Consider the following 9,075-nt stretch of genomic DNA (forward strand, 5'->3'; position numbering starts at 1 on the left):
GCTATAAATAGAAATATTGCCATTTTGAGGGTGCCTGGGTGACTCAGTCAGTTAACTGTGTCCAACTGTTGATCTTGGCTAAGGTCATGATCTCACAGTTTGTGAGTTCAAGCCCTATCTCTTGCTTGGGATTCTGTCTCTCCCTCTCTCTGCCCCTACCTCACTCTCTCCCTTTTTTCTTTCTCAAAATAAATAAATAAACTTTAAAAAAGGAAATATTGCCATTTCTTATCACAATTAGTGGAGAATATCCTCTCCTGTTCCTTTGAGAATGTGTTGGACTTAGTGACTCAACTCCAAGAAATTTAATATGGCAGAAGTGAACATGTATGACTTCTGAGACTAAGTCATAAAAATCACTATGACTTCCTCCTTGACCTCCTCTCTTAGTTTGCTCTTCTGGGAAAATCTAAGAGCCATGTCATAAGGATATTCAATCAGGCATATGGAGACAGCCTCATAGTGAAGAACTGATGCCTCCTGCCAGCAGTCAGCAAAGAAGTAAAACCTATTCCAATAGCCACATGAGTGGGCCATTCTGGAAGTAGCTGATTCAGCCTCAGTTGGGTCTGCAGATGACTGTAGCTCAGATGACATCTTGACTAAAATTTCATAAGAGACCTGTAACTAAGAACCAACTAGCTAAACCACTCACAAATTTTTTTAACCACATAAACTGTGAGATAACAAATGTTTATTGTTTTAAACCATGCTAACTGTGGTAAATCCCACTAAATTCATGGGAAACTTTTCATGCAGTAATAAATAACTAACATCATCTTCAGATGGTAATTCCTTGCACTGATTTCTACCATTCTTTAACTACTTATCCTAAATTTTGATAAATAAATCAGCTGATCAATTGCTGTTCCAAAGTTTTTTTTTTCAGAATTATTTTCTATACTCTGCATGGTAGAAAATCTCTAACAGGTGATTTAGCTTGATTATACATATTGCAGCATATTGTTTGCTTGTCCCCAAACTTCCCTTCAGTGCTGATAAACTAGATAGAGTTCCACAATTTGTTATAGACTTTTGGCATCAGAATAAACTTTAAGGGCAATCTACTATAGCCTATCAATTAACCAACTAATGCCAAAACTAAAACATCCATTCAAACAGTCATCTCTGTTTGAACTCACAATATCCAAGGAGCAGGCTTATTTCTGTAGACAGCTCTCACATTTAGAAAATCTTCTTTTATATTAGGTTTTCTTTAAAAATTTTTAGTAGTTGGGGCACCTGGGTGGCTCAGTCAGTTAAGCGGCCGACTTCGGCTCAAGTCATGATCTTGTGGTCCGTGCGTTCGAGCCCCGCGTCGGGCTCTGTGCTGACAGCTCAGAGCCTGGAGCCTGTTTCGGATTCTGTGTCTCCCTCTCTCTGGCCCTCCCCCGTTCATGCTCTGTCTCTCTCTGTCTCAAAAATAAATAAACGTTAAAAAATTTAAAAAATTTTTAGTATAGTTGACACACGTTGAATTAGTTTCAGGTGTACATCACAGTGATTCAATGTCTCCATATGTTATGCTATACTCACCACAAGTGTAGCCACCATCTGCCACCATACACCACTATTACAATACCGTTGGCTGGTTTTGACACTTTCAACCTCGTGTACATTTTGAGGTCAGTCCTACAGAATTTCGCTTCAGAAAACAACTTTTCCCTTTAAAACCCAAGGATGAAAATCTATTTTAACATCTAACACCTATTTCTGGAACATCTACAGAGTTCAATAAATATGAGTTATTAATTTTACCACAGAAAACTGAAAAGAAATACAAATCATCCTCAAACACAACAGGGAGACTGAAAGAATAGAGGAAAAAAGAAAGCAATTAAATAAACCACAAAAGATAGCAAAAAAAAAAAACAAAAAAAAAAAACAAGGAGAAAAATAAGCTGATGGGACTCAGTAGCTCAGGAAAGGGATGGAAAACAAAATAGTCATCTCAGAAGCAACAAAAACTACACAGAAGAATACAAATGATAGTCAAAGCAATAAAGAATCAGCCTGAGGAAACCATCCAAGTATTAAGAGACAAAGAATGCCAATACAAAAAAATTACCCAATGATAAATAAGAAAGACAGGTAAATGAATTCTAACACATACATAATTGTTTCTGAAAAAGAAAAAAGAAAAAATGAAACAATAAAATACATATACTCAAAATGAAATAGAAGAAAAGTTTCCTGAAATAAAAACTTTAATTTGAAGGGCAAAAAAATACACATAGTAATCAAATATAAGACACACCATGGTGAAATTGAACTGAACTTCAGGAATGAAGAAGCCTGTAAATAATCTAATGAGCAACAGGGAAGGAGGGAAGGCAAGAAACATAATTATTGAACCATTGTGTAAGAAGTTTTAATGCAAAAAGGAAAAAAACTCAAGAAATTTATACCCATCTAACTTCCTTTGATTAAAAGGCAACAAACATTATCAAGTATGCCAGAATTGGGGGGAATATAACATGTAAGAGTCTATCAAAGTAAATTTTAAAAAACGGACTACCTCCTTGGTTGGCCTTTGAAGTGGATTGGAGGCTGGGAAGAACTTGGCCTGTATGGTGGCAGTAACAAGGAAAATGACTTCTGGTTATAGAGGGCACCAAGCAGAGAAGAAAGATACAATATGGAAAGGGGAAGACTAGATTGGACCCAGTGGTGTTAAATTGTAATTGGATGTGTAGGTGTAAGTTTTCTTTTTACTTACTTCATTTCCTGAATTTTTCTGTGACAAATTATATATATGAAAACTCCAACTGGAACAATTAAGCCATCTATGTTGGGCTTCATTAATTTCTTTCCAACATTTACTTTCTGTTTTTTAGTGTACAGACAAGTAAGCAAAAGGGATGCTAACAATTCTACTTTTGATGGCCACACACATTGTGAGTACAAATTGATCAAGCAAGGAAACTTTCGGTTAGTCACTCCCGAAATGGGAGTGTTTTCAGGGGATGTAGTAACACTATCCAATGGCAAATTTTTCAAGTCAAATCCATATAGGAAGTCATATTTTCCACTTAACTGGGTGGAATATAACCTTCTCTTTCTTTTAAAGTAGCAGATCATATAGCTTTAGGCAGAAAGTACAAATACAGGACCATAGAGGGCCTTTTCATGTTGAGAAAACATGTACATGTTCAATTCTTAGAACTTCCTGGTAGTTTAAAAAATAAAGACATAATAAAAAAGGTATATAAAACTCATGGAATATTTTAAATGTTTGCATTTAATATAATCATGCATTTAATACACACACACACACACACACACACAACAAGTACAACAGAATGTTGTTATCCACTAGATTCTTAGAAGGTTTGTATTAAATATAAAATTAAATATCTAAACTGTGAGACCTGGGCTAACTGGCTCTCTCACAAAACCCAGAAAACACAGAGGTGTGAACTTATGGAATTAAGCTTGATTCTCAGTCAAAAATTTGCATTATTGGAAGATGCTAACCTTTGTAAAAATCAATTAACTTTTTAGGCCAAAGTAATTTCGTTGTTAAAGGAGAAAGGTCTGCAACTGAAAATAAGACCCTTTGAAACCACCAATGCCGATCTGGTGGAACAGAAAAATTACAGTTTGTGTAGTAGAGGATCAATCAAACCTGAAGAAGAATCCAAATTAGACCAGAAACAGAGCTAAGTGTTGTCAATAGTTCCCAGTTGAGGCAAAACTGGATATTGGTATCAGAACCCAAAAAAGATCCATTTCTCATCATATATTGTTATGCTAAGTTTAAACATTATGTAACTAAATGTTATGTAACATGAATTCAATCACTACCTTTTTAATGTGTGTTTATTTTCTTAACTTCCCAAGTAAACTTCTTCCAAATATTGTAGAATATGGAAAGATCTCAACTGAATAAAGAGTAGCTCAAGAATCTGATATTTAAAACACATTTTCTGAATTATCCATCAGCTCCAAATAATAGACCTTATTGATTCACTCAGTAAGCACTTTTTCAGAATCTTCAAGGTCCAAGAAATTTGCCAATTACTGTAATTGCAGAAATGTACAAGGCACACATTGCCCTCAAATGATCCTAAATAGTGCTTCTTGTCTTGGGATAGAAACATAAACCACATGATATGGAAGCATAGAGGATAGCACTTAACTTAAACTAGCATCATTATAGGAGTCTTCTTAGGGAAGATGACATTTAAAATGAATGTTAAACTATGAGAAGGGGGTCTCATGGGGGCATGCATGAAGATGTTGAGGAATTAGAGTGTGACACACTTTGAAACCTGAATATTTTAAAATCTTAACAACTTGGAAGGATAAAAAGAAGTCAATTCATGGAGGATCTTGAATATCAGCTAAGGATTCTTTCTGCATCTCACGTACTGAAGAAAAACGTCAATATGTTTTGGAAGCATTATTTGTTAGCACCTTTTGAAGGAAAGCACAGTGAGAATTTTCATGCACTCAGCACAGGCAAAGCTCAGACACAACCTGGAAGAATTTACCAAATCAGTATGACAAATATTTGGGGTCCATCTATTTCAGTTTTATCCCTAGATATGGAAAATGATCTCTTAGTGTCAACTATGGCTTCTGGCATCTCTATTTCTGGTTTCCCAGAAATCTCCTTGTGACCTCAGACCTCTAAAGTCTTTGCTGCACAGTTTTTCTGACACCAGTGTGCTTTCCCCACCAGAAGGTTTAGAGAATTTCTTTCCTTGTTTTTCTGAAATTTCAAAAGGACTTTTCTTAGGTTATGGTATGTTTCATGTATGGCTATACCCTGAGCTCCAAGAAAAGCTTGGCATTTGGAGGGCCCATGCATTTTGAACAATAGAAATTCTCTACACAGGGATCAGGAGTTTTTATTTCAGTAAATTCTTGATTATTGCTAAATCTCAATTTTCTTTAAATTCTTGACACTTTTTTAGAACTTGTTAGACTTTCTGAATTTACTCTCTGTGCCACTGAATTTTTACTTTTCATACCTTCAGTTTATTTATTTATTTATTTATTTATTTATTTTAAGATGAACTTTACCCCCAGTGTGGGGTTTGAGCTCACAACCTCCAGAACAAGAGTCGCATGTTCTACTAACTGAACCAGCCAGGGTCTCCATTTTTTTTCTTTTCTTTTCAATTTGTAGTCTGGAGATTGTCTCAATTTGATCTTCCAAGGCATTATTTTTGACTTTTCAATTCATCAGTATTTTTACTTCTAAAAGCATTATCTTTCTGACAACATGAATTTAAATATTTTATTTTATTTTCAATGTCCCTTCATGTACATCTTCATCCTCTCCTGTAGTTACTCTTTTGGTCATTACAATCCTTCTCATTTGTTCTGTAGGTTTTCCTCAAAGAGCAAATTTTGCCCATTTATTTCTTAGCAAGAAAGGCCTAGGATTTTAAAATTGAGAGCTGCAGTAAATTTTCTCCTCTCCTCTATGGGTAAGTTTTCCCCACCACCATGTCTTCCTTAAACAGGAGGTCTGACTTGGAGCTCTGCTTCCAAGGGAGGATTATGCCTTAACTCTGAACTTGACTTTGAGTAAAGGAGCAGGCCAGCTGGCTGGGCCACACTCCCTGGAGGCCACACTCCATACCCATCTCTTCTCAAAAGCTTAGACAGTGGTCTTCTGGCTTTTGCTTAAACCTAAACAATAGGCTAATCAATAGTCGAAATGGACTGGAAGTTGTTCCAGAACTTAACAAAATTGGGCCTTGAAAGACTAGTTTTTATCTTCTATACTCTTCAATATTCTGATGATAGCATTAGCCTTGAAATCTTAGCTATCTGTCTGCAAAAATTTAATGTTCACTTTCTTAAAATTTAAGAAAATGTCTGATTCATTTTCTCACTGCCCATCTTTTATAAACAGAGTGAAACAATAGCATGATTTCAGTGCATATAAATAGAAATCATTTCTGCTATCTTCCTCAAGGAGAGGAGGAAAATTGTCTCTTTTCTATCTCTGCACACACTTGATGTTTGTTTTTACTCATATTTATGCATACATTGTATATTTTGAATTTTTATTTTCTTTTTAAATAGTGTATGTTCACTTTAAAATGTATGCTAACTTAGAACATTTTCTTAGATTTAAGAATTCACAGTTTAAGTAAATTAGATATACATCCAACAAATTTTTCAAAAAGATTAGTAGATGCATTGAAGAATAAAATATTAGCAACTGGTTCATTTAACAAGCTTTTTTGAAACTCTCATGATTTATTACTATGGTCCATATTTGAGATTAGTATGAGAGATTTAAACTAAAATTATAATGGAATTCCTTAATCACACCAGTTCTATATCTGATGCCAATAATAATAAAACTTTTTAAATATCAATCTTTCTCTCAAGACATTGTTAAAGGTTCCATTCATTTCTTTTATCCTCAGTAGGAAAACTGAGGATTTTTCTCCTTAAGAACTTAGGGATTCTTCCTTTCACTTGGAAGTCATTTGACGGGCCTCTTTTCAACTACTTTTATTTTCTTTGCATCAGTAACAAAATCATTATTATTCTCATCACCAAGCTCTAGTTCATTATCTGATAAAAACAAATATTCCTCACACTCAATTTTGTATATTTGATTTTTCTTATTTAAATTTAAATAATGCCTATTTCTCAATAGGCATATTCTCTCCACTTGCTAGAAATGAAAATTCATCTTTTCCATAAGAGAATGATCATTCATCTCATTCGTATATCTTGATTACCATTTCCCCCTTCATCACAGATACCTAAGATACTTATTTGTCTGTTACTTTTATTATTGTAATTAGTTACTATGCATCCTAAGTGTTTCTGGCATTTTCTGATATTTAACATACACGTAGCACAAGAAAACAATGAACCAATGTATAAATAAACTTCAGCCCTAAGAAAGAGTTCTGGACTTGACAAGGATAATTGGATTATCCCCTTCTATTTAAATGAGACCAAAAGCATACCAAAGATAGAACATTTACTTAAGCTTTATCCATTTACCACAGTATAATATAACAATTTGTCCAACATGTAAGAGATTTTATGAACAATGAACTTTCTTTAACTGAAACCAAAATAGCATTAAGATCTAACATGAGAACTGGGGCAGGGGGAAAGAAGAGACGGGAGTAAGGTAGTAGTTTCATAAGTATCTGAAATGTCAGCTTTGAAAATAAGCATTAAACCAGACAAATTGATTCCAACAATAACTTCCCTTCTAGCCTCGGCTGATGTGCTTGCAATCTGGTTTGTTGGTTGCTGGAACCAACTAAAAGATGCAGTTAGCCACCCCAGAAGAGATATTCAATGATGTTGTAAAGAACAAGTGAAATTGCTGTGTTTAACTATAGAATAGTGCTTCCAGTGACCCTCTGGGAAAAAGTCAGTCATGTGCTCTGGACAGAACGATAAGCATGAAAAAATATTTTTATAATTCCAAGCATAAGATTCCAGGAATATGAGGGCAGAGGGTTGAAAAACTTTTTTGAAGATGCAATTTTAACTATAAAATCAGGAAGAGGAAAAATTGGAGAGCTATCAAACACACACACACATTTGAGTCATTGAAGCTATCTAATAAAGAATTTTTTAATAAAGCAGTATCATAAGGTTTTCTCCAAATATACTTCTTAAAATTATAAAGAAAGTGTATTTTTGTATATAGTCAGTGTAGAGTCAACCAAAGACAGTTCCTTTTACTGAATAAATTATTTTTACTATAATATAGATAGGGATGTATGAGACAAAATGTTTGTTGAGAAAAATATATTTATAAGAAGCTATGCAGACATAAGTACAAATATATTTATTATGTTATATACATTTTACTACTTTAAAAGTAAATACTATCTTATCTCATAATTACTGATTTGATATGTTCATACAAGAGGATGCTATTCACACTGTTGTCATCAGTAGTTTATCAAGTTATTTATCAAAATGTCTCAATGATGGAATCATGCAGCACTCTCCTACTTAACTTTAGTAACTAGTTTTTAAGATTCTGATTCTGGGAGCGCCTGGGTGGCTCAGTCGATTAAGCGTCCAACTTTGGTTCAGGTCATGACCTCGTGGTTCACGGGTTCAGGCCCCGAGTTGGGCTCTGTGCTGACAGCTCAGAGCCTGGAGCCTGCTTCAGATTGTCTCCCTCTCTCTCTGCTCCTCCCCCATCATTCTCTCTCTCTCTCTCTCTTTCACAAAAATAAATAAAAATTAAAAAATTATTTTAAAAGATTCCAATTTTGGAATCTAGAAATACAGTTATCAATTTATCTCCCAATATGCTTATGAATAACATGGGTAAAGGTAGATGGAATGAGTGTGACATTAGGTATATTTGTAATTGCCAGACTCCTGTGTTCAAGTATTGCTAAACAATGGACAGATGGCTAACTGGAAAGTGACTTTTACCACTCACTGTATAATCTTCCCTCAGTTTCGACCTGTTCAACACATATTTTTGATGTGAATAAAGACCTTGATACCAAGTATTTCAAATGTCACAAAGCTGAGAAAGAGTTTATATTTTGGATGACAATACTAGATTCCAAATGAATCAAAAGTTGTAATATTAAAAATATCAAAAATTTAGCAAAAATTCCAATAAAGCTAGACAATTTTAAAATATATTTAAAATATCACAATAAAAATAATATTTATATTTGAAAAATACATTAAGATCCAAAGAGAAAAATATGACTCAAAAGAGAGAAATCAACTTATTTACTCAACAAAAAATTTCTAAGTCCCTATTATATACTTCTTCAATCTGATGGTAAGCAAGGCAAGTATAGGTGGGGGCAAATATTAGATAATCACTTAATTAAGTTTACTATGGAAGCTGGCAAAAGAAATTAAGTATATTTTGTAATGTATTTAGAAAGTCCTAGATTGATTTAATCTAGGAGATCATCTGGCATCTGCAATCTGCTAAAGGGTTTACCTGGGAATACATGTTGTCATACTAAGTCAATCTTCATAAGATAAAAACCCTTCACCATTTTAGTTGTATGGTTTTTTAGTGATAAGTATGTTGTTGGTTCAAATTATAGCAGTGTCTACATGCACAGAAGCCAGTGGTTTGACATT

Source organism: Panthera leo, chromosome C2, assembly GCF_018350215.1.
Source record: "Panthera leo isolate Ple1 chromosome C2, P.leo_Ple1_pat1.1, whole genome shotgun sequence".
Taxonomy (NCBI): domain Eukaryota; kingdom Metazoa; phylum Chordata; class Mammalia; order Carnivora; family Felidae; genus Panthera; species Panthera leo.